This window comes from Furipterus horrens, unplaced genomic scaffold, assembly GCF_987537825.1.
Source record: "Furipterus horrens unplaced genomic scaffold, mFurHor1.1.pri manual_scaffold_8, whole genome shotgun sequence".
Lineage (NCBI taxonomy): Eukaryota > Metazoa > Chordata > Mammalia > Chiroptera > Furipteridae > Furipterus > Furipterus horrens.
Window position 1 is genome coordinate 25,552,245 of NW_028327178.1, and position 27,984 is coordinate 25,580,228.

Genomic DNA, 27,984 nt, shown 5'->3' on the forward strand with positions numbered 1-27,984 from the left:
ATCTCTTGCTGCAGGTTGCACAGGATCCTGTTTGGGTCTGAGGGCTTTTTCCAGGATCACAAGAGTCAGTGAAACCCCACAGTCTCTTCTGCGCAGATATGGAATGTAATATCTGTCTACATTTTATTGGCCAAAGCCAGATTTATGGTCAATCTCAGCATTAAAAATGTATAGTTAAAGTACTGCAAGCAGAAATACATGACTTTCTTTCTTGAAGGCAGCAGGGAAACTTGGAGACAATACTCCAGTCATCCAAAAGTAGTCGTTAATTTTTTTTTTTTTTTTAATTATCATTGAGAGCCTTTGATGTTTCAGCCAATGTGTTAGGGCTGGGAGTAAGACTATGTTACTCAAGTAGCTCAACATTTACCATTAAGATTATTACAATATCTACACACACAATATATAACTGATTTTAATAAGTCATTGAACTTCACTTACCAATGTTGTGGATCTGCAAGAGTTAATTATTAGATTATTACTCAAAAGTATAAAAATTACACAGGGGAACAATTTTTAACATAATTCCTGCTGAGTTTGATTTTTCAGCTGTTTTAGACTTAAAAAGGCATGCTGATTTCAAAACTGCAGTTACTTTTCTTCTATAATGTTAGGTTTTTTCTTGACAGCTTATCTTAATGTGACCACTCTAAGCTGGACCGAGCCATTCCCAGTCAAAGGACAAACATCAGTGCATTTGTCAGGCATGCCTATTTTGCATATTTTAAAGAAAACTTGGTAATCAAGATAAGTCTTGGGCCCCTCACAGGGTATGTAAACAGTGTTTCGAGAGTTTATGGATGTGGACAAAAGGAACGCGTGATAAGTTGCCATTTGGTATACCTATGGTTTGGCGAAAGCCCAGAGATCATTCAAGTGACTGTTACTTTTGTATATTGAAAATGTCAGGATATAACAAGAAAAATAAATGTAAAATAGAGTATCCTAGTCTACCATCAGCTATATGCCCAGTGCCTCATTCAGCTGAAATCCCTGTGCCAGTTTCCACTGAACTACCCTCTTTCAAAAAACAGGAGTATGGTGAAGAACTAAGTGACAGCAACGATGAAGATTTTGAAATTGAAGATGACTCAGTTCATAAGGGATCTGATCAGCATGAGTTGAATGATTTGGCATGAGATCTGGGACTATACAAAAGGGCTTCAGAACTCCTAGAATCAAGACTGCACAAGAAAAACTTGCTTGAAAAAGGAGCAAAGGTATCCATTTCTGCAGTACTTTTGAAGTGACGGTGGCTTTGTGTATTGTCCTAATAAAACATGGTTTAATGGAGGAATTGGGAATTCCAATCTAGAACGCAACTGAATGGTAACTGTTCATTGATAGCTCAAAGCAGAGCTTGAAGTGTGTCCTCCTCCACAATGGCAATTTACTTGGTCAATCCCAGTTGGCCATTCAGTTTGTTTTCATGAAGATTATGAAGACATAAAGAGAGTCACTGATCTGTTGCAATATCACAAACACAACTGGATCATCTGTGTTGACCTTCAAATGGTCTGCTTCCTTCTCGGTCAGCAACATGGATAAACCAAGTATCCCTGTTTTCTGTGTATGTGGGACAGAAGAGCTTGTGAAAAGCACTTGGTGGAGTCAAATTGGTCTCCAAGATCTGACCTCAAACCGGGTGATCCAAACATTCTACATGAGCCACTTGTTGACAGAAAGAACATTATATTCCCACCTCTGCACATAAAACTGGGTCTCATGAAGCAATTAGTTAAAGCTTTTCCAACTGGAGGAGACTGCTTCAAGTATCTCATTTTGGCATTTCTTAGCCTGTCGTTTGAAAAGATAAAATACCTTAATATATATGTCTGGTAGCAGAACTTTATTACTTGTACATAATTTGACTTACAGTAACAATATATAGCCTTTATATGAATAAACAACTCTAAATAAACAGTATATTCAGGTAATTTTTTTTTCTTTATTTGCCTTTGTATGTACATTTTGTATGATTTAGGGGACAAAGGAAGGGTATCCTGCACCTTAAGAAGTTGTCGTGATAGAGAAAAACTGGGGTCATTTTTAGATTCAGATGCCAAAAGTTAGTCAAAAACAAATGTCAGATCTAACTCAATGAAAACTGTGTTCCCCAGTGTTATCATTACTGAAAATTTAAGTTACACACCTTGATTACTATTGTTAAGAAATAAAGGGATAAAATAATATATTAAAAAAGAAACCCTGGGTTCTCTTCTAGTCAAGTTCCCCCTTGTTTGTAATTATCAATAAATAGCTCAAAAAGTGATCAATAAGTATGATAAACCTCAGCAAGATAGAGCTTTCTCAAAAATATATATGGTTGCTAAAATATGGCAGTTAACCTTACCTATCCTTGAAAATGCACAATTTTCTCCAAGATTAACAATAAACTGAAATAAATGTACTGTAAACAGTTTCAACCATTGAGGTCCTCTTCCGTAGAAGGTATTCTAGTTTGTGTTCTGAAGTTGAAATAAACATAATCGGTCATATTAGCGACATATATAAACATCATCTGAGACTTATGAGATGGTTTAACAGTACTGGTTGATAACTTAATTCAGCCCATCAAGGGTCAGTGCATTTAAATAAATCAACTGGAGTCTCATACACACAGTAAACAAAAAAGCAGGAGAGGTCTTGGGCTATATTTTTAATGTATTGTGTTGACTCTCTGCATGTAGATAGAGAACATTTTTTTCTCCAGTGTCAGCTCCTGACTGTCCCTGCCTTCCCTTCAAGTCTGCCTACCAAAAACCTACCATCTGCTGCCCAAGGTTTGTCCAATCCCCAAACTATTCAGAAGAACTAGGCCTGACTATACTTCATATATATATGAAGTATGTACAGTAGTCCCTCTCTATATTGCAGTTCACTTATCGTGGCCTTACTGCATCACAGGATTTTTAAAAATATTACATTTAATTATCTATTGTGAATTTTTTGCTATATCTCAGGACTTTGCGGTACTGTATACATATATTGTCAAAGTGACGTAGGTTTAAGAGTGTAGAATATGTTTAAGAACATAAGTAGTGTTTAAAAAGTGTGGAAAAGGTTAATAAGGGACTGGGAAGGGTTAATAAGGAACTGGAAATGGTTTATAAGTGTGTGGGAAGGGTTTATAAAGCCTTAAAATATATATAAATACTAAAATAAATGTAAGGTTCCCACTTTGCAGATTTTCACCTGTCGCGGGGCGTGGGGGGGTGGTCTAGAACATAATACCCGCGATAAGTGAGGAAATACTGTATACTCTTCATTCCCATTAGTGTGACAGAGGGTATGCTAGTCCATTTCCATTTACGGGTTCTGGAGAGACTAGGAAAAACCCCCTCCCATGTCTACACATTCTGCCTTTCTGGGAACTTCTACCTGGGACTCCAGAATCCACATTGGCAATCTGGTGCTGTCGGGGCCTGGCCCTGAAGTCAAGACAACACGTCCTAGACCTTGAAAAAACTTGTGTTAATAATATGAATTTCTTCTCTTTGGGGCTAGACCTTGACTTTGGTGTACTTCCTTGTAACAAGGGCATATAAGTCTTTCTGATATTAAGAACTACCCAGAAATTCTGGGCCTGTGCTCTCCACTCTTGACAAACACTTGTACTCTTGGCTCTTGACACCAGACCCAAATGCCTACCATTTCTTACCTTTCCCAATCAAAGCCTGAGCCCTACTTGATTATTTAGGTTAGAATAGGCCTCCCCTGTCTAAAGCAGTTCTCTTACTCCCTTCCTCATTTTACCACAGTGATCAGGTATTACCCCTTCTTTAGAATCAGAGCTCCAAGGATGTCTCAGTCCAGGACCGGGCAGACACTGACACCCTACTTTCCTGCAAACAAGTCCACAAGTCAAATGACTGAAAGAAATGCATCAGGGATTTGAATTTATCTTTGAATTATACCTAGAAATAGGATTGCCCAGTGATAAAAGAAGTACTGTTTAAGCTTTGGTAGGTAGTACCAGTCTTCCAAAGGGTTTCATCAGTTGGCACTGACTCCAGCAGTGTAAACAGCTGCCAGTTGCTTTTTTCACATCCCTGCTAACCCCTGGCACTGTCTTTTTAGTTTTAGCCCTTTGATGAATGTGGCTTTAAAATGGATTTCCCTAATGACTGACTGACTTCACATATTATTTGGACTTTTTTTTCAGTCAAATGTTTATTCATGCCTTTTGCCTGTTTTCAAAAATGCCTTTTTCTTACTAATTTGAAGACATGTATATTCTGAATACAAGTCCTTTATTGGATGTATACATTATGAAGATCTCCTCCCAGCCTGTGCCCTGCAGGATTTAATCTTCTACAATGTGATTAAAGCTAAAAAAAAAAAAAAAAAAAAAAAAAAAGAGGGACCACATGCCTTTCTGAATAATACAATAGAAACATAATACTAAAATTAATTCTGGCAATGCAAAACATCATATTTCATATTTGTTATGCTCATAAGACTAGACAAAGAAAATATTTAATTCTTATCCTTCTTCTGTCTCACAAATTTTCATGGCTTTTTGGGAGAAAATTCTGTAAATAAATGCCTGACAATCATGGTTGAAGTCCATGGAAGAAAAGAGAGAAGCCAACAGAGAAGTCTGCAAACCGCCATGTCCTCTGGATAAGTAATGAATTGAGAAGGAGAGTTAGCCTGAGACAGTCTGGAGGCATGACCAGGGGGTAACTGCAGGGTTTGGGAAGAGAGTCGGGTCACCCTTTTAAAGCCAAATAGAGTAAGAAGTAGATTCAATTTAAAAGAGAAATTCCTCTGCTGATTTTTCACCTGAGGGAACTGTGGAGAATAATAATAACTAGAATCTGATAAAGAATTGTTCTTCATGGTCTTATGGTCTTTTATGGGTCTGATTAGTTAATAATAAGGCTATTTAAAAAAATATACTGTATTGTTTCTGCAACCTACTGTCTCCCACTCATTTGAAAATTAAGGATACATAATGGGCCACACATAAGATAACATCGGGACTATTTGTCTACATGCTTTGAAGGATATTTCATTATGCAAAAGACTAAAGATACACCCACTATTCGTAGTGATAAAAAATATATAAAACTTGATTACCTGCTTCCCAGGAGCTACAATCTGGGGACCACATGTGCATGTGTCTTATGCCTATGATGTTTTCTGATATAGAATTCTGATACTCATCATATTCTCTAGTGAGGTATTTTTCGTATGCATCTCTAGTTCTTCCTTAAAATAGAACACAAAGAAAAGGAGGGCAGATTCAAAACAGGCATAACAAATACCCTATGGGTTTGTAATTTTAGGAGGGCAAGTGCCCTTGCTGGAGATCAGACAAAGATAGCAAGATGACCAGATGAAGAGGCTTTGTCAGAACAGCACATTAAGAGACACTGCCCTCACTGAACTCAATCTATCTCAATTTCTCTCTTTCTCTCTCTCTCCCTCTCCCTCCCTCTCTTCCTCTCTCTTTCTGTTTCTCTCTGTCTCACACACATACAAAATAGGCAGGCATACTACAAACTTGGATCTGACTTGGACTTCAGGTTGTCAAGTGTCTCTCAAGTTGGAAAAAATTCAAGCTTGGCCATAAAAGCTTTCCTTCCATTGGGGTGAGTCATCCATGCTGCTGATGGAGAACCCAGCATTTTCACATGTAAGCACACTCGCAGGAAGCTCAAGTGGATAAAGAGGGAAAGGAAAGCAAACAACACAACTTGTTTATCAGATTCAAGTTGAACCATCTGTTGTTAATGATTAGATCTTCAGCTTCCAATCTTCTTTTGAATGTTATTGCTCATTTCTAGTGGGGCACTGAGATGCTGCTTTCCCCTGCATTTGGATTCCAAGTAAAATACAATTTAGATCAAAAGCCTGTTGGAGGAAGAAATCATGCTTAATGATGTATGATAGATTCTCCTTTTGCCCTGAATCAAGGGCCAACTTAGAGAAAGGGGTCAATTTTTAGGTAAACATGGTGTTAGAACAACAGATGCACACTGTGGGGATCAGTATGCCCAGCAAAAAATGGATATTGTGATTTCCAACTTCTCAGTTATTGAGGCTAGATAAGGATTAACTACTGTTTCCATTCACTTAGATGAGAGGCTCAACTTCTATGCTAAGTTTATGAAACTCAATTCAGGTTTCCTCTGAGGTAATAACCAGTTTGTTGGGATAAATGTTTCTTTCCTGGAGGGTTTTTTATATCTGTGGTTTGTGGGAGCGTCTTAAATAACCATTCTTCATAGATTCTGCCCACCATTTGGAACTGATTGTATTGACTGCAGGTAATTATATTTGTCATGCTGCATCATCTATATATAAGGGAATATGAAATTACATGACCCAAGATTTTGAAAATAGCAAGTAAATGTGTGTATATAAGTGATATTGTGTACATATGTGACTTCAGCTTCCCTAAGAAATGCATCTCTCTCCATTTTTATGTATATATATTTATATACTCATATATATACACACTACCCTGGCTGGTTTGGCTCAGTGGATTGAGCGTCGGCCTGCAAGCTAAGTGTCGCTGGTTCGATCTTCCAGTCAGGGCACATCAGAGAAGGAAAACTCTGACTCCAAAAAACCTCCGCTGCCTTGCGGCATACCTCTTCAGGGGAAAGGCTAAGGGAGTAAACCCCGACAGAAAATCCGGAGCTGGAGTCCCTAAGGCGGTTTGACGTTGTAGTCAACACCGGCAACTCCTGCGGCGCACCTGAAGCCAAGCTGTATTGACTCCGTCTTTCCCTTGGATCCTTCAGCTGCGAAGAGAGGGGGGGTCTGCTGCATGGGCAACAGCAGACCCTCCATATCACCCTGCCCAGGCTCTGTAGCTTCAGCTTCACTGGAGAGGACACTCCAGCGTCATCACAAGATGTCGATTCAACACGGGAGGAGACAGATACCGTGTCACTCCCGAGTCGGACTGCACAGCCATTCTCGGCGGTGCAGATAGACTCTTAAGAAGCTACACCATCGTCTCTCGAGACAGACGGCTGCCGACGATATACACACACACACATATTTATATAGAAACAATTCTCTTAATTTGGCATACTATTTGCCTCCTCCTTATATGTGCATATGTACTTATATACACATACTCACTCACAGTCAATATGAGTTAAAGTCAAAACGCCCAAGAAAAATACTAGTTACTAGTTTGAATACTTTGAGAACATGAACAGATTTTCAAAATAACTAGCCAAAAGTTCCCAGACAAGAAAAAGCTAAAGTAATTCAGCACCACCAAACCAGTATTACAGGAAGTGTTAAAAGGAAGAAAAAATATATAAATAATAAAGTGGTAGTAACTGCATATCCATCAATAATTACATTAAATGTTAATGGATTAATACTCCAATCAAAAGACATAGAGTGTGAAATGGATAAGAAAACAAGATCCATACATATGCTGCCTACAAGAGACCCACTTCAGGCAGAAAGACACACAGACTGGAAGTACAGGGTTGAAAAAAGACATTTCACACAAAGAGAATCAAACAAAAAAGTGGGAGCAGCAATACTTTATCAGACATACTAGACTTTTTAACAAAGGCTCTAACAAGAGACAAAGAAGGAACCTACAATTCCACTTCTGAGTATTTATCCTAAGAAACCCAAAACATTAACTGCAAAAGACATATGTATCCATATGTTCATTGCAGCATTATCTGCAATAACCAACATATGAAAGCAACTTAAACGAATAAAAAAATGTGGTACCTGTGTATAAAGGAATATTACTCAATCATAAAAAGAATGGTATCTTGCCATTTGGACCTAGAGGGTATTATGCTTAATGAAATAAGTCAGAGAAAGACAAACACTGGATTTCACTTATATGGGGAATGCAAAAACAAAATAAATTAACAAACAAAACAGAAATTCATAGACACAGGGAACATTTTGATGACTGACAGATGAGAGGTGGTTTGAAGGATAAGTGGCGAAGCGTAAGAAATTAGTATGTGCAAGTTGCCACTTATAAAAAGAGGATCAAGGATGTACTGTAAAGCACAGCACAGGGGATATAGTGAATAGGACTATAACACCTATGGATGCTGTCAGATGGATGCTAGATCATTGGGGTGAGCACTTTGTAAGTTATATAAATGTCTAATCACAATCTTCTATATCTGAAACTAATGTAATATTGTATGTCAACTGTAATTAAATAATGAAAAATTATTTTTAAAAAACACCTAGCCAAAAGCAAAATTATCTTGACCCATCCTGGAACTATGTCCCTTAATCAATTCAACCAAACTAGTTATAATAAAGAGCATTTAATATTTGAATAAATAACTTGGAGGTAAAATGTTAAGAGTAGATAACCTCTAGTTTTCAACACCAAATTCTAAGATTCCAGCATTTGAATTCTTCTATAATTCTGATTTATACTTCTGAGTTAGAGGTATTTGTGAAGTTTGCAAGTATAGAAGTAGTAAAATGCTGAGATATTGACTTTTAAGTATTTGTTGACTCACTGAGCAGACAATGTAAGTGAAATTTTTTTAATGCCATGAAAAAACAATAGTGGAAACGTTATGAGATGTCTAGGAGTCCCAGCCCAACGGTAGACATGTGTGGTAACTACTGAAGATATTTGGGATAACAATCAACTGAACTGGGGAAATCAGGGAATACTTCCTAAGGGGCATGAAAGGGAAGCCAGGCCTTGAAGATCAAATGGAATGAGCCAGGGAAGGAGATACACCTTCAGTGTCTCTTAGTTATGGAAACCCACTCCAGTGCCATTTTGAGAGATGGACTGTGTCAAGTGCCTATCACTGGGCTGCTGACTCAGGCTGGTACCCATACACTCCAGTAAGCCTATGCTCTCACCTTCCTTAAATGCCATTTGATAACTTCTTCAATTGCTTCAACCTTTTATTTTCTTTCTTCTATTCTTACTTGAGATGTATTATGTTGTCTTTGATCAATTCATATTTCTTTGCTCCTTTAGTTAAATTCAGGCTTTATATCAAAATATTCTTTGTTAGAGTGAAACAAGAGAAATAAGATGTTATTTGTTTAGCTGGATATAGTCCATGCAATCTATCATTATGCAGTAAAAACTCTAACGCAATAGAGCCATGAAAATGGACTAAGAAATTCTGAAAAATAATTCACAAACATCACAAAGGTCTATCACAAAATAACCATTAAAAATGAATCAATGGATAATTTGTCCACATGTTACTAAATATGAGAATTAAAAGCTTTTCTTGTATATTCTGGTGTGAGTTAAGGACATCCTGGGATAATGTATTATTTAGTTAATTCATTGAAAGATAGCCAAATTAAAGGCGATTAAGTAAAAGACAGAGTTCATCATAAATGCACAGAATGCTCCAAGTAATACAAGGGCAAGCGTTAGAGTTGGGTCCCAGGAATGCACTAGGCCTATGGCCTGAGAGTTCATCACTGCTCTCTGGCCCTGTGTCATATCTGCTATGCTGTAATTAGTCTTCTCACCTTTCTTGCTCCAGACTATCCTGCTTGTATCCCAGTCTACCTAATAGAAAAAGGCTGGTAATTACTGTATTATTTTATCTCTCCTGTTCAAAATAAAGCCACATGCAGACATAAATCTTAAGATGACAATTTCAAATTTTCTCAGGTGAAAATGATACTCTAACTTCAGCAAGATATTTTCTCCTGGACCAAACACATCCACGTGAATGGTGTCATACGTATGTTACAAAAAGAGCCACCAAAAGCCCTGTTGTAACCATGTAGACTGGGGTTGATGGAAGAAGCCCCAAGAAAAGAAAGTTTGTGAAAACAAACCTTCTTTTATGAACTAAACTTACAAAAGGCTAAAGAAAATAAATAAAAACAGCTACATTAGCTGTTTGCCTACCTCATGCCTGTTGTGTTCTAGCAAAATGAGACAATGATTTGGAATGTCATCAAGCCAGAGTGTGAGAAGTGAATGTAACCTCCAGACTCTGCCTAGAAATGAGGCATGGGCATAACTCTAACATCTTTCTATAAACAGAAGCTGCAGCTACCTGCATTCTAGAACAGCAATTCTCAATATAGGGTCCAGGACAGGCAGCATCAGCATCTCTCTTATCATCTGAAATGCACACTCTCAGACCCTCACCTCCATTACTAAATGAGAATCTCAAGGACTAAGCCCAGCAACCTGTGCTTTAACAAGCCCTCGAAAACACACGAATGCATATTAAACTTTGATTGCCACTTTTCTAAAATCTAGAATCCAGAGCACTATTGTTTTTCCAACCTATCCTAAAATGTGAGTCAACTAAAGAAATTGGAATAATACCAAGAACAGAACAGAATTCAATAGATGTCCTGAATTTATTTCAAGAGGTTAACTTTTGTCATAGGACATTTGTAAATGTATGTACTTCTACTGATTTAAGAGAATTCTTCAAATAATCCTGAATTTTATCATTCCTCTCTGCAGACATTTGGCTCTACTGCACACCAAGAGCTCAGAGTGGCTGGAGCTAGAAAGATGACATATTGGCACCCTCACCACGAGAAGCTATTAGTTCGGTGTTATGAGACAAATGGTAGAGAAAGGGGACAACAGACCTAGACAATAATAATCAAATCACAACATAATGCCAGCGATAATAGAAATGCCTATAATGATAGAGGAAGGAAGAAGAGACTAGCTGATCCTACTGAGAAGCAGCTATTCCCAGAAGAGGTGGCATCTGAGCAGCATAGAGAAGTGAGAAGAGGTCAAACTGACATCAGGGGAAGGACATCATTCCAGGAAGTAGGAATAGGGTGATCAAAGAAATACAGTATTTTTTCACTTATCGTGGGTATTACATTCTAGACCCACCTGAGAATTAGGAACTTTACATTTATTCTACACTCTTAAACCTATGTAACTTTAACAACATATGTATATAGTACCACAAAATCCTGTGATATAGCGAAAAATTCATGATAAATAATTAAATATAATATTTTTTTTAAATCCCGCAATACAGTGAGACCGTGACAAGTGAACTGTGATATAGTGAGGGACTACAGTATAATTTTTAAAATGACCTTTCAGAGCTAGGACAAATAATGTTTCTAGAGAGGAAGTTGCTGACTTTCATTGGCTCAAATGACAAAGGCCTAGCCCAGACCTCTTAGGAGATTATGCTGAACATGTTTTTTGCTTTTCTCTTGGACAAAATGCCCAGCTGTCCATGGTCCCATCCAGGTCAGACATCATAAGGTAATTCACTCAATACTACCCTTATCAGAGGTAAGTTGTTCTTGGCCCTGAGGGTTTTTAGAACTTAATGGAACAATGAGTGAATGAGTGCTTGTATTTAGCATACACTCAGTAACTTCTGTTGCCTTGGCTGAATCATTCAAGAGAAGGTAGGTAAGTGATGAACTGTTTTCTGCATTTCTGGAAACATTTTCTGCAGGGACCTCCTACAGGCAGTATTGCCCATGCAGTCTGAAAGTGGAGGTAGACACAAGGCAATCTTTACCTTGTCTTTACAGAGTAAGATGAGTGAATATCAGATAGTCACAAATGTGACTACCTGGACCAGCACCCTGGGCTGGTAGATCATGTGGGCTTTTTTTCAAGTAGCTAGGTTTCAAATGTTATCTTTGGCATGATACCGAATCACAATTTTGAGAAAAGATAACAGAGTATTTCACAAATTAAAGTCCCTCAAACTACCAAAGCAGGCAAGAAAAAAATGACATGTAAAAGACATGTGGTATCAATAAGAATTGATGGAAAAATTAATGTGTGGAGGAGAAAAAAATGCTACTCTTTTACACACACACACACACACACTATTCATACATACTTGAAAGAATGTAGTTGAAAATGAATGCACATTAACCTACATAGAAAAATAAACGTACTCCAAAAAAACTGTCTTGACATATTCTCTATTAAAATATTTATTAATAGTAAATGCAATCAATTGATCTAATGGTTTGAAACACAGTCATCGGATCACCCATATAAATTTACTTAATTGTAAATTTCACAACTTTTCCCTTCATAAGTGTTAAAAAAGAAACTATAGGCCCAAAATGAAGTCACTTGTCTTAAGCTTCACATCAACAAACCATGGCTTAATAATTAAACCAATTGCAGTTTCATCCCTTCCCAGGTATGTGACCTTTAATCAATTGACGTGGCATTTCCTGGTCAACCCTAAGGTCAACGCCAAGGTCAACTTCTTTCCTCCCTCAAATGAAGGTGGCTTTGCCTGAAATAATTCTTTTTTTGTTTGTTTATGACTTCTTTGTCCTACCTCTTTCTGTCTTTAAAAATCTTTCCTTTTCCGAAGCTCTTTGGAGCACCTTTCTACTTTCTAGATGGGATGCTGCCCCATTTATTAATCATTAAATCAAGTCAATTAGATCTTCAAAATTACTCAGTTGATTTTTTTTTTTTTTTTTAACATAAGATACTGTGGGTCCCCTTGGTATCATCATGTGTATTCACAGTGTATTTCTCCACTGGATTACTCTTCCAGCTAAAGATTAGGGGGAAGAAGAGGGAAGTGAGATCTATGAGAGGATCTTGAAGGGTGGAAACCATTCTGTCCCTTCCATGACCTTGAAGAGCAAATCTGGACTTTCAGCAAACCTAAAGTTACCCCCTCCCTTCTTGTGCCCCATGTCCACCCCAGAAGGGCAATTCAGTTTACTTCCTTTCTGAAATTTAACAATGGCTGCTAAGATCTAAATATTTATGCTCCAAGTGAGAGAACCTTTTTCATTGTTTGCCAATCTATGTCAGATTTAATTTAGATCTGTAAACACCCATACATTTTCTATTCAGATGCAATTTCTTTAAATTCACTCTGCACAGAGGAAGCTTTTTTGATTGTTGTTTTCTTTCTTTCTTTCTTTTCTTCCTTTTTGGTAATCTAAGAGTAAAAGTTCCCTGAACCAATGGGTCAATCGATTAACAAATTAACTGCTAAATAATGGATTGGGCCCTGTCGACATGGTGACAGGGCACCCAGAATAAAATATGTCTCTACAATACCTCCGTGAACACATGCCTAACAAAGCAACACTTGCTTTCCCTAACTAGTTTACACAAATGCCTAGAAACCAAATAGAAAAACATAGGCTGATAATATTTTATCATTCTTACGAGCTGAACAGAAATGAGCATTACACTGAGAAATGAACAAAACTTGTTTTCTTTCAAATTAAATTTTAATGTAGCAGAACTTTACATGAACCTTTGAACATAAATAAATACAGGAAGACAACAAATATTTTCCACTGCTAATTATACCATTTATATTGAATCTAGTGTAAAAGTACACAAGAAATAATGTTAGTAAGTAGATAAGAAATACCAGAGTGAAAAAGACTGGAAGAGAGAGAGGAGGATGACAGAACCATATAATGAAATTTGTGTTATGTAAGAATTATCCTCTATAATGTTTCCCATCTTGGTTATTTACTTAAAGGTTTTTAGTCTGGAATGATGTTGATATGATTAATTATCAGAAGCCAACTCTATGGTTTAGAAACCTAGTGAGAAAAAATGTAGTACGGAGAAAAGAAGGAACTGTATATTAATAGGAGTACATTTAGGACTGCTCTTTTCCAATAACATTCACACAACTTCTTCAAAGAGCATCAGAGCGACTCTCTTCCCAACTCACATTCTCCATTCATTTGGGGTTGTTAAAACTGATGGTTTTGAGGGATGCTTGCGGATTTAGTTTGGAAGCAATTTTCAAATCCCCAGTAGGGAAGATTTCCTCAGACTGCATTTTCAAGCAGTGTTCACATGATACAAAAAAATCTGTTGACTGTTGGAGACCCAGGCTGTGAAGCAGTTGATTGTCTTGCATAACTAGAAATAACCTTAAAACATATTCTCCTCTTTATTAAATTTGATGCTTTTTTATTCAGGAAGTACTACTGACTACAATATGCACAGCTCTGTGCTGAGGTCTGTGGGGTAGGGTGGAGTTTTGGGGGTGCGCTTGGAAAATAAGACTCACATCACCCATGGAATCACATGGGATATACTAGGGGGTAAAATTAATAGATATGAAATAATGAAAAAAGAACCAGCAAGATTATTATAGACATTTGATTTTGGTACTGATTTGATATTGGTATTGACAGAGTGTATAGGGTAGAAAGAGTACAAGTTTTAGAATGAAGAGACTTAGAATTAAATATTTGTGCAGTGTGTTTAAAAGTCATGGGGTGCTAATAAAAAATTACAGAATTATCAGACAGAATCAAAAGGAGGGCTTAGCCTGGCATTGAGAACCCCTCCTCCATAAAGGGCGTTTGCCAATCTGGAAGGAAGGACAAAAAGGTTGAGATGTAGAGCTAAGTTTTAGACAGCGTTTTAGGATAGCAATAAGCAGAGTGTAGGTATGTGTGTAAGAGACAAAACTAAGATAGTAATCAATAAATACATTGTTAATCTAATCATAAACCGAGAGAAGGTACCAATTATCAGTATCAGAAACAAAACAGAACACCAATACAGATGCCAAAAATATTAAAATGACCATGTGACGATATTACAAGCACATTTATGCCAATACATCTAAAAATTTAGATGAAATGGAAAAAACAAACTGTGGAAAAATTCAACTTGCCCAAATGGACACACATGCTTGAAAACTCAAAACCCAGATGGCTTCATGCCTTAATTCTACCAAACGCACAACAAAGAAATAATGTCTGATTTGTTAAGAGGATTCAAAAAGCACTCGTCGTCGGCAGCCGTCCGTCTCGAGAGACGATGGTGTAGCTTCTTAAGAGTCTATCTGCACCGCTGAGAATGGTTGTGCAGTCCGACTCGGGAGTGACACGGTATCTGTCTCCTCCCCTGTTGAATCGACATCTTGCGATGACGCTGGAGTGTCCTCTCCAGTGGAGCTGAAGCTACAGAGCCTGGGCAGGGTGATATGGAGGGTCTGCTGTTGCCCATGCAGCAGACACCCCCTCTCTTCGCAGCTGAAGGGTCCAAGGGAAAGACGGAGTCAATACAGCTTGGCTTCAGGTGCGCCGCAGGAGTTGCCGGTGTTGACTACAACGTCAAACCGCCTTAGGGACTCCGGCTCCGGATTTTCTGTCGGGGTTTACTCCTTTAGCCTTTCCCCTGAAGAGGTATGCCGCAAGGCAGCGGAGGTTTTTTGGAGTCAGAGTTTTCCTTCTCTGATGTGCCCTGACTTATGGCAGTTGCTGTAGTTTTCATCTGAATTGTACCATACAGTTCATAGGGCACATACTTGTCACTTTTCAGTTTGGATATTAATAAGTCCTGAGGTCAGACTTTTGGGTTTACTGAGCTGGATTTTGTCTTGGCCAGAGAAGCTGAGTGAACAGGTAGCCATTGCTCTTGCCACCGGAAGGAACTTGGTGCAACAACCCTGGATGCTGGGTAAGCCAGCAGCTGCCAATCATTCAATCTGATTGGGGAGGTCCTTTCTGTGCTGTGGTGCCCTCCAACTCTCAATGCAGAACCACCTGGATTCTCAGCCTCCTTGCAAACTGCCTTCTTCCTGCAAACCGCGTGGATCTTCTCTCTTTCTCAAAACTGCATGGCGAGAGTCTCTTAAAGCAGCCTGGAGACCCCTTCTCCAAGCCACATGGAGAAGGCCCCTTCACCAAGCCACGTGGAGGGAGCACACGAGAGAGCAAGAGCGAGCGCGCGAGCGTGCCAGAGAGAGAGTCAGAGCGCCAGAGCCAGAGCGCGAGTGAGAACCCGAGTCAGAGAGCGAGAGTGTCAGAGTGAGAGCACGAGCGAGAGCCAGAGAGAGTCTCAGAGTGAGAGCCCGAGTCAGAGCGCCAGAGCGAGAGCCAGAGCCCAAACGAGAGCTTGAGAGAGTCTCAGAGTGAGAGCACGAGCGAGAGCCAGAGAGTCAAAAAGCACTACCCTAAAGGAAAAGACTGATAAACTTGATCAAAGGGCATTATCAAAACATTAAGAAAGCAAGCCCCTGAATGGAAGATGATGACAGAAGACCATGATTTTAGAATGTGTAAAAAAAAATATCCAGACTATATCCTGCAAATCAATAAGAACAATACTAACAGTTTAAGAGGAAAGTTTGATAGGGATTTAAATTTGTATTTTAGAAAGGAGAATATGTAATAGAAATAGAAATAAAGTGTTCAATTTCATTAATGCCAGAAAAATGAGAGTTAAAAACCAAAATGAGATACTACTGTGCTCTTACATATTATCTAAAATTAAAATTAGTAACAATATAAAATATTAGTAAGGATCTGTCCCATATGAACTCTCCTACAGTGCTAGTGGGAGTATAAATTAGTACAAATCCTTTGTCAAACTGTTTGGCATCATCTAGTAAAATCAGAAATACATATAGGCCACAACTTGGCAATTCCATGCTAGGTATAAACCCAGGAGAAATCAGTGCACCTTAGCACCAAAACACATGTAAAAAAAATGTTTGGAGCAGCATTTCACATTATTTGAAAATAAGATAAAAAAACTAAACACCTTTTAATGGTAGAATGGACAAATACCTTGTGATAAAGTCATACAATGGAGTAACAGAGAGCACAGAAAATAAATGGACTACAGCTAAGTCCAACACATGGAAGAATCTCACAAATATAATGCTGAAGCAGAGACACCTGACACAAAATAGTTCAGGTTGTGAGATATGATCCATGTAAATGTTAAAATATAAACATGCTGAACTGAACTGTAGTGTTTACTGATCTATGCTTATGTGATAAAAAGATAGAAATAAAGTGACTATGCAACATCAGGCTAATGATAACCTTTGAAGAGAAAAAGTGCAGCGATTAGCACTGATACAGGGGCTTTTGGGGCATCAGTACTGTTCTATTTCTTGATTTAATCTGTGTGATGGTTACAAAGGCATTTACATTGTGATAAATCTATCATATTGTGGTGAAACTACTACTGTTTTCTGAATGCCTTTCTGTGCACGTATTATATAATAATTCACACATAAAATATTTAGAGAAAAAATATTTTTTAAGAGCTCTATATGGTGAAAAGCTCTGTGAACCTTGGATTCTTCTTTCATAATATGGTGACAATAAGAACCATGCTCAAGGTTTCCAGAAAATATGTGGTAAATTACCTAACACATACCAAATGCTCAATGCTATAAAAGTAATTCTTTACAGAAGTGAAGAATTCTTCATATTTGTGGGGAAAGGGAGGGAGAAGAGGGGAGTTAAGGTGCCTGCTAAAAAATGAGTAAGATCTAGACTTCCTTTGTTCAATTTTTGAACCTAGTTAATTCAATCAAGCACAGGCTTGGATGAACATCTACCAGGAGTGTGTGAATGAGAATTCCTGTGTCAGAAAGAAATTTATACAGAAGATTCACCAAGATATTTCACCAAGAAAATAACTCACATGGAACATAAAAAAATTATTGGCATACCAACGGCCTGAAATGAGAAAATTTTGGTCTAAGATCTTGATTCTTCATTTAGCAATTAAGGCAGGAAAAAAATTTTTGGAGTTATCCAATCATCCTTGTCTTTATTCCATATCCCACATCTAATCTATCAGAAATGTTACCATTAAAATATATCCAGGGTCCATCTATTTTCCCTACTTCCATCTTTCCCCATTAAAATATTTTAATTTAATGCTTTCTCTAATTGCTCTGCACTTTTTTCCCCTTGACCCCTTCAGTTTATTCTTCACACAACAGGAAAGTGACCCCTCAAAAACAAAATTCAGAACTAGTGCATTTTCCTCTCAAAACTGCCTAAAGGTACAACGCCAAGGTCCTTACTGTAGCCTAAAAAGGCCCAAGGGATCCCTCCAGCAACCTTTCAACCCCACCCCCACCTTTCTCAACCACAAGCTGGGCCTTCTTGCTCTTTCCCAAGACAAGACTAACATACTTCCCCTCAGGGCCTTCTCTCGCACTGCTGCTCTCCCTGGGATTTTCTTCCCCAGATATCTGCATCCTCCTTCTGTCCCTTTCTTAGGTCTCTGCTCAAGTTTCCCCTTGCCAGAGATGGCTAACCTGACCACACTGTCTAAAGTAGCCCATCACCTTTGTCTCACCTACCCTTTACCCAACACACTCTCACACTCAGTGCATCTGTGTGTTTATGGCTCACCTGTTTATTGCCCACCACTAAGCTCTTTTCCTATTTTGTCCTCTGCATCAGCCAAAACAGAACGTGGTGTGCATCCTTCAAAATGTGTCGAATGGATGTGTGGAGTATATTTCAAGATCTGCACAAGAGTGCTACTAACAATTCATTTGAAAACTCATTTTACCCTCAATTCAAACTCACCTATGTTCTTATATCAGCTGGATAATTCCAGAACTTATTTATTACAGCTTATATCACTATTTCCACTCTTAACACACATGTGTGCGTGCACACACACACACCTGTCTTTAGCTAACCATGATGCAGAGTTCTACTCAAAAGCAATAAATACCTAGGTGAGGGCTCAAAATGTTAATAGCTGTTTAAGCAGATAGTGCTGTCTCAAGGAGTGACCACTTAATGAATCACCACTGCCAAAGGGGTCAATGAGGCCAGTCCTAGATGTGTCGTGTTATTTCAACTCACCTGCAAATGAGCACATTAATATTAACAGGCAGATTGCACACCTTTATAGTTATGTAAAACTGATTTGGGGAAAAAATACACAATTGGGAGGTGTTAGTAAAGCTTCCACAACCTGGCATCCTGCAAACCAGGCCATTTTGGGATTATTACTTACAAATAATCTGATTTTCAACTTTTCTCTCCCTAATAAAAATATGTTTTTATAAATAAAGCAACCCTAATGTTGTACTCCTGGAAATTTATTTGATAAGCAACTCTAAGGCTTAATTCAAAATAATTTCAGTAAATGGAAGGGACGTTTCTAGGAGACAACTGTACCAGTCACACTAGCCTATGCATTTCTTCAACTTTGCCTTATCTGGAAGTAGAAGATATTTCATTTCTTGATTGAAATGATTACTCTAGAAAAACCTTAGCATACATGTTCAATAAGCATTATGAAAAACTATGCTAATAAGTTCATAACTTAGAACATTGAAGTAACCTCTGACCTCATATTCTGATTCTCATCCATAAAGCTCCTCTCACTTCTGCCAAAAATGTATTGGTTCTTTTTTTTTTTTTTTTTTTTGGTTTTTCAATTACAGTTGTCCCCTTTTCCCCCAATTTCTCTCCCCCACCCAACCCACCCCCTCTCCCGCAATCATATCCCTCCCCGTTTTCCATGTCCATGAGTCTTTTATACAGGCTCTTTAATTAAACCCTTCCCTTACTTATCCCCCTTCTCTCCCTCTCCCCTCCCCCATATTGACTGCTATTCTGCTCTTTGTTCTATTTAGTTCCTTTGTTTGTGTTGTTCTTTAGTTTCCTGTATTAGGTGATATCATATGGTATTTTTCTTTCTTTGCCTGGCTTATTTCACTAAGCATAATTCTCTCTAGTTCCATCCATGTTGTTGCAAATGGCAGGAGTTCCTTCTTTATTTCTGCTGCATAGTATTCCATTGTGTAAAGGTACCACAGTTTTTGATCCACTCATCTACAGATGGGCACTTAGGTTGTTTCCAGCACTTAGCTATTGTAAACACTGCTGCAATGAACATAGGGGTGCATAAGTTCTTTTGAATTGGTGTTTCAAGATTCTTCGGGTATAATCCTAGTAGTGGAGTCGCTGGTTCAAAAGGCAGTTCCATTTTTAATCTTTTGAGGTAATTCCATACTGTTCTCCATAGTGGCTGCACCAGTCTGCATTCCCACCAACAGTGCAGTAGGGTTCCCGTTTCTCCACATCCTCGCCAGCACTTGTTGTTTGTTGATTTGTTGATGATGGCCATTCTGACAGGTGTGAGGTGGTATCTCATTGTGGTTTTTATTTGCATCTCCCTGATGGCTAATGATGTTGAGCATTTTTTCATGTGTCTATGGACCTTCTGTATGTCCTCTTCGGAGAAGTGTTTGTTCAGGTCCTTTGCCCATTTTTTAATTGGGTTGTTTGTTTTCTTGATGTTGAGTCGTATCAGCTCTTTATATATTTTGGAAATCAGTCCCCTGTCTGTGATGTCATTGGCAAATATGTTTTCCCATATGGTTGGTTTCCTTTTCATCTTGCTGATGTTTTCTTTTGCTGAGCAGAAACTCTTCAGTTTGATGTAATCCCATTTATTTATTTTTTCCTTTATTTCTCTTGCTTTAGGAGATATATCAGTGAAGAAATTGTTACGTGAGATATCTGATATTTTCTTGCCTATGTTTTCCTCTAGGACTTTTATGGTGTCACGGCTTACATTTAAGTCTTTGATCCATCTTGAGTTCATTCTTGTGTGTGGTGTAAGTTGGTGGTCTAGTTTCATTTTTTTGCAGGTCCCTATCCAGTTCTCCCAGCACCATTTGTTAAAGAGGCTCTTCTCACTCCATTTTATGTTCCTTCCTCCTTTATCAAAGATTAGTTGACCATAGAGGCCTGGGTTTATTTCTGGACTCTCTGTTCTGTTCTGCTGATCTATATGTCTGTTCTTATGCCAGTACCATACTGTTTTGATTACAGTGGCTTTGTAGTATTGTTTGATATCTGGTATTGTGATTCCTCCTGCTGTGTTCTTCTGTCTCAAGACTGCTTTTGCTATTCAGGGTCTTTTTTGGTTCCATATGAATTTATGGAGTATTTGTTCTAGGTCTGTGAAATATGTCATTGGTATTTTAATAGGGATTGCATTGAATCTGTAAATTGCTTTGGGTAGTATGGCCATTTTGATGATGTTGATTCTTCCCATCCAAGAACATGGTATTTGCTTCCATTTATTTGTTTCTTCCTTAATTTCTTTCTTCAATGTTATGTAATTTTCAGAGTACAGGTCTTTTATCTCTTTGGTTAAAAAAAAATGTATTGGTTCTTCCCTTTCCAAACAGATATGGTTCCAAATTCATTGTAGCATCAGGCTGAGGGAGTTTCTCTTCACATGAGTCTGCCTACCTATTTTTTTGCCTTCTTGACCTCCTGTCTTCCTGTCTTATTTTCTCCCTCAATCCCTTTTAATTAATCTTTACTTCCCTCCATTCACTGTGCTTACACATACTCTTCTTTCTCCCCCCCATGTTTTCATTAAGGCAACGAAGACATATATAAAAAATGTGTACAGTATTCCCTCACTTATCACAGGTATTACATTCTAGATCCCCCCATCATAGGTGAAAATTTATGAAGTAGGACCCTTACATTTATTTTAGTATTTATATTTTAAGGCTTTATAAACTCTTCCCACGCACTTATAAACCATTCCTAATCCCTTATTAACCTGTCCCACTCCTTTACTAACCTTTTCCACACTTTTATAAACACTAGTTATATTCTTAAACATATTCTACACTCTTAAACCTATGTAACTTTAACAACATATGCATACAGTACTGTAAAATTTTTATATGGGTACTCACCAGTGAAGTATACTACAATTTGAATGATGCAGATGATGAATTAGCTGTGCAGTACCAACGACGATGAAGGTGATGAAGACAAGATGAATGTACTGCACAGCAAAGAAGAGCATTTCAGCTCTTCTAAAGGCACCACTTCATCAGGCACTTCTTCAGGTGGTGCAGTAGTATCTTCGGCCTCATCCGTAACTTCTACTTTCACTAAAGGCATAGGCGTAACTGACCTCTTTGTTCAAGTGATGAACATAGTTATGGGGAGTTGGTGGTGCTGCTTCTTCTTCTGATTGAGAATGGTTTTATAAACTGACATGGCACTGTTGATTGAATTTGCAAACTGCAAAGAACGAACCATATGGGGGTCCCATTCTTCAGCTACTCATTGAAGTTCTTTGGCCATTCTGACCATAATTGCAAGACAATCAAGTATTAGGCCAACCTCCTCCTCTTCTGCAACCCATTGTTCATCTTGTTCCTCATCCTCTTCTTCACTTGCTGACTAAGTCAGCTCCTCCAGGTCTTCATCCATCAGTGGTTGAAAGTGCACATCGATCAGGGTATTTACGTCTTCGGTAGTCAGGTCACTGAAGCCCTCTCCTCCCAGTATTTTTGCGAGCTTCACAGCCTTATCCACCGCAGAGTGATGGATTTCTTCAGGAGAGAATCCCTTGTAATCATAGACCACTTATGGTCACAATTTTTTCCAGCTGGCATTCAAAGTCTCACTCTTCATCTTCTTTATGGCTTTTTGAATATTTTGGAGACATGATGCAATTGTGTACTCATGCCAGTACACCTTTAGCGTGAAGTCTTCACCCGAGTCCATAGCTTCAAGGAGGTTTTGCAGGGCGTTTCGGGTGTAGAGCACCTTAAAAGCGCAAATAACACTTTGATCCATTGGCTGAATTAGCGATGTGGAGTTCGGCAGCAAGAAGTCTATCTGGACGCCATCATACGTCAGGTCGACAGCATGGCCTCCAGCATTGCCCATTATCAGAAGCACTTTGAAATCAAGGTCTTTCTCTGCCAGATAAACCTTAACCTCTGGTATAAAACATTGATGAAACCAATCAGTTGTGAGGAGTTTTGTGATCCAAGCATTAGGGTTGTACATCCAGTACACAGGCAACACATTCTTATTTTTGTTTTTTAGGGCCCTTGGGTTCTTGGACTTATAAATAAGTCCTGGCTTTATCATAAAGCCTGCACATGATTAAAGTTACCCTATCTTTTTGGGCCTTGAAACCAGGGGCTTTTGGTTCTTCCTTCATAATGAAAGTGTAAAATGGCATCCATTTCCAGAATAAGCCCATTTCATCCACGTTGAAAACTTTTTCAGGCTTATAGCCTCCTTCCTCGATAATGTCTTTGAACATGGTGTTCCCATATTCCTCAGCTCAGGCTTTATCCACAGAGGCAGCCTCTCCATGCAGAGAAACACTCTTGAGTTCAAAGTGTTTCTAAAATTTGTCAAACCAGCCCTTGCTGGCACTGAATGGGGTTGGTCTGGTTGGAGAAGAACTCGACGGTCCTGCTTCAGCATCATCATCCTTGTCCTCTTCTTCATTCTCATCCCGTCATGATCATCCCTTTTTGCTGCTAAACGATCATACAGTTGCTTGGCCTTCGTCTGGATGGTGTTTGTATCCAGCGAGATATTCTTTCCTCTGCAATTGTTTATCCACACAGTTCATGCAGACTCCATCTTCACAATGATCTTACTACAGGAAGTAACCACCCTCTTTGCTGTTTTGTTGAAAGTCACTGATGCTGTAGACCTGATATTCTTCTCATCCTTCTTTATACAGCGAACTGTAGACTTGTTGATCCCGTAATGGCAGCCAACAGACACAGAGTTTCTCCCTTCCTTCAACATGTCGAGAAGTTCCACCTTCTCTTTTATGGTAAGCATCTTCCTCTGGCGCTTGGTTCACTGCCAGAATCCTTAGAAGATGCAGAACATTTGGGTGGCACCATAGAGCTTTCAATAAATTCAGTCTTTAATGAAAATTTCACAAAACACAACACCACAGAGCAAAACTAGGCACAGCGATCAGAGGTAGGAATGAAGCGGACAAGGTGAAATGCTGAACATATGCGCACAGTGCGGGATGGCAGACAGACTGATGCCACGGTTACTGAGCCAGTCACTACCCAGGATACACAAGACAATGCTCTGGTTGGTCACCTTCCATCAATCAGCCAATCGTGTGCTGCACACAATCTCACATAGGCAAATGAGCTCGAGTGTACATCTTATTTTCAGCCTAATGTATGTGTCCGTCCACAAAAAAAATACATACTGTAAACAGTGTGCAGTATTTTATTTCGATTTAATATTCTTTTAATCTTAGAATCATTTATTATATTTTATTCATTTTTTGAAAATTTTAGGCAACAATCATTAAAATCATAAATACTATACACATAAATACATACACAGTATCACAAAATCTCGCAATATAGTGAAAAATCCATGATAAATAATTAAATATAATATTTTTTTTAATCCCGCGATACAACGAGGCCGCAATAAATGAACCGCAATATAGAGAGGGACTACTGTATATTTAAAATAACAATACACTAATAAAAAATTTAGTTTCAAGAAAAGAAGGAATGCAAAATATGAAGCCAAACTTAACTACAGTTTCCATGACTGAAGTCAAATTTGACTCTGAGTTCTCTTAGAACTAAGATAAATATGAAGAAAATTTCAAAATCACTCATAATCTTAACACCAATGAAACACATTTTAAAAGTACAGCTTTATGTTTTTCAAGTATCGTCGTCGGCAGTCGTCCGTCTCGAGAGACGATGGCGTAGCTTCTTGAGAGTCTATCTGCACCACCGAGAATGGCTGTGCAGTCCGATTCGGGAGTGACAATCCCTGCCACACTTGTTACAGGTGAAGGCAGATGGCCGTTGTTGCTGCTGTTGACGCTGCTTCCGCCTCGATCTTTTCTGGACCGCCTCCTCTTTGCGCGCAGCCTCTGCACGTGACGTACCTTGCCTGACCGCGAGCCTCCAGGCTAGGCGGTCGTCTGCTTGAACTTCCCACGTGTTGAGATTGATGGAGCATTGTGTCATGTCCTTTTTGCAGATGTCTTTGAACCGCAGTTTTGGGCGCCATGTCATCCTCTGGCCTTCTGCTAGCTCGCCGTAGAGGAGGTCTTTGGGGATACGGCCTGCATCCATTCTTTTGACATGGCCGAGCCACCTGAGGCGTCTCTCGCTAAGAACTGCATGCAAACTGCTCATATTGGCTCGCTTCAGCACCTCGGTGTTGGGGACCTTATCCTGCCAGGCGACATGCAGGACGCGTCACAGGCACCTCATGTGGAAGCTGTTGAGTTTCCTTTCGTGCCTTGCGTAGGTGGTCCACGTCTCGCTGCCATAGAGGAGAGTGCTGAGTACGCAGGCTTGGTAGATGCGCAGTCTGGTTTTCTCAGTGAGGCTGGAATTGTTCCACACTCGCCGGTTCAGTCTGGCCATAACTGTGGCTGCCCTGGCGATTCTCCGGTTGACCTCCAAGTCGACTGACAGAGAGCTCGAGATGGTGGACCCGAGGTAAGTGAAGTCGTTGACAACCTCCAGGGTGTATCCGTCGATGGTGATGCATGGGGGAGTCCCCGTGCCTTGAGCCATAACATTCGTCTTCGTCAGGCTGATGGCTAGTCCGAACTCCTTGCATGCGTGGGAAAGGCAAGTGACTAACTGCTGGAGTCCCTCTTCGGAGTGTGATGTCAAGGCTGCGTCGTCGGCGAAGAGCATCTCACGGATGAGCACCTCTTTGACTTTGGTCTTGGCTCGTAGACGGGCCAGGTTGTAGAGCTTGCCATCGGATCTGGTGTGAATGAAGACACCCTCGCTGCAGTCCTTAAAGGCGTATTGGAGGAGCATGGAGAAGAAGATTCCGAACAGCGTAGGCGCGAGGACGCAGCCCTGCTTTACTCCGCTGCTGACTGGGAAGGCCTCAGAGGTTGCGCCGTTGTAGGACACCGTGCTGTGCATGTCGTCGTGAAAGGACATGACCACAGCAAGCAGATGTGGTGGACAGCCAATCTTCCGTAGCAAGCTGAAGAGTCCGCTTCGACTGACCAGATCAAACGCCTTCGTGAGGTCAATAAAGGCGAGGTAGAGTGGTTTATGCTGCTCGTGACACTTCTCCTGCAGCTGGCGTAGGGGGAAGATCATGTCCACTGTTGATCGGCCAGCTCTGAAGCCACACTGGGACTCTGGGTAGACGCGGGAAGCAAGGGTCTGCAGGCGGGCAAGAGCGACCCGGGCGAATACTTTGCCGACGACGCTGAGGAGAGAGATGCCCCGGTAGTTGTTGCAGTCGCTGCGGTCTCCTTTGTTCTTGTACATGGTGATAATGTTGGCATCTCTCATATCCTGGGGGATGTAACCCTCCTTCCAGCAGCGACAGAGTAGATGGTGGAGCGGCTGTAGCAGGACTGGTTTCCCGCTCTTTAGGATTTCTGGAGGGATTCCGTCGCTTCCTGGTGCTTTCCCGCAAGCGAGGCGGTCGATGGCTTTGCCGAGCTCTGCCGCAGTAGGTGGGGTGTCTAGCTCCTCCATGACTGGTAGGTCTGGGATGGCTTTAAGAGCAGTGTCTGTTACGGTGTTCTTCGTTGCGTACAGCTCGAGGTAGTGCTCGGTCCACCGCCGCATTTGCTGTTCCTGGTCAGTGAGGACCTCACCTGTCTTGGACTTAAGGGGGGCGATCTTGGAGGGGATTGGGCCTGTTGCCTTCTTGATACCCTCATACATTCCTCGTGCGTTGCCTATATCGGCGGCTTCCTGGATGCTTCTGCACAGGTTTAGCCAATAGGTGTTGGCACAGTGGCGGGCGGTCTTCTGGACTTTGTTCCTGGCAGCCCGTAGAGCTTGAAGTGTACTGGGAGTGGGCATGACCTTGTAAGCCAGTAGGGCCTTCCTCTTAGCCTCGATCACGGGTTCCATTTCTTCCCAGTGAGCCTCGTACCAGTCAGCGTTCTTCCGCTCTTTCTTCCCGTAAGCAATAATGGCGGAGTTGTATATGGCGTCGCGGAGACGTGGCCAATTGGATTGATAATGTCATCTGCCGCCACTCCCTCGCCGAGTGCATCTTCCATCTTGTTGATGAATTGCTGGGTCTTAACTGGGTTGCTGGCACAGCTGGTGTTGATGCGTGGGCGACCCTTCATCTTGGAGTGGTGCAACCTCTTCGGCATTATGCGCACCTTGCTTACCACGAGGGCATGGTCCGTGTCGCAGTCTGCACTGTGGTAGCTGCGGGTGAGGAGGGTGCTGCCAATATCCGTTCTTCTGGTGATGACGAGGTCAAGCTGGTGCCAATGGCGGGAGCGGGGGTGCCTCCATGACACCTGGTGGATCTCTTTGCACTTGAAGAATGTGTTTGTCACGCACAGGCCGTGGTGACACAAAAGCTCAAGCAGTCGCTGACCATTCTCATTGATCTTTCCTCTCCCAAAGTTTCCAAGGCAGGTGGGCCAGGCCATGTGGTCGGCTCCTACTCTTGCATTGAAGTCTCCAAGGAGATAGAGAGCGTTACTTCTGGGAATCTTGGATAATGCTTCGTCCAGTGCATGGTAGAACTGTTCTTTCTCTTCGGTGGTGGCGCAGAGGGTTGGGGCATACGCGCTAAGAATGCTGACTGGGCCGAAAGTTGTTGACAATCGGAGGGTAAGTAATCTCTCTGTGCCTCCTGTGGGTGGCTCTATGGAGTTAACAAGCGTGTTCTTCACAGCGAACCCAACACCGTGCTGTCTTGGTTGGTCCAGAGACTTCCCTTGCCAGTAGAAGGTGTAGTTGGTTTCTCTGATAGTTCCGTTGTCAGCCAACCGGGTCTCCTGTAGAGCCGCAATGTCGATGTTTAGTCGTGCCAGTTCCCTATCGATGACAGCGGTTTTCCTGGCACCCTTGATCCACGGAAGGTCTGCAGTAAGTCCGGGGCACATGGTCCTGATGTTCCAGCTAGCGAGGCGAAGAGCCGGAGGCTTCTTTCTTGTTGTTTGCTTGGAATTAACTGGTGCGGGTGTTTTGTGGCCCACTTTTCGAGAGGCGCCTCTCTGATCCCCACGCACCCAGTGGGGCAGGCGAGCCATGGCGAGACGGTAGCTGTCCAGTGAGGTGCGATGACCTCTCCCACCGTCAGAGGAGACCCCTGGCGCTCGTTTCCTTCGCCAATCGGATGAGCTTATAACCGGTATCTGTCTCCTCCCGTGTTGAGTCGACATCTTGCGATGACGCTGGAGTGTCCTCTCAAGTGAAACTGAAGCTACAGAGCCTGGGCAGGGTGATATGGAGGGTCTGCTGTTGCCCATGCAGCAGACCCCCCCTCTCTTCGCAGCTGAAGTGTCCAAGGGAAAGACGGAGTCAATACAGCTTGGCTTCAGGTGCGCCGCAGGAGTTGCCGGTGTTGACTACAATGTCAAACCGCCTTAGGGACTCCGGCTCCGGATTTTCTGTCGGGGTTTACTCCCTTAGCCTTTCCCCTGAAGAGGTATGCCGCAAGGCAGCGGAGGTTTTTTGGAGTCAGAGTTTTCCT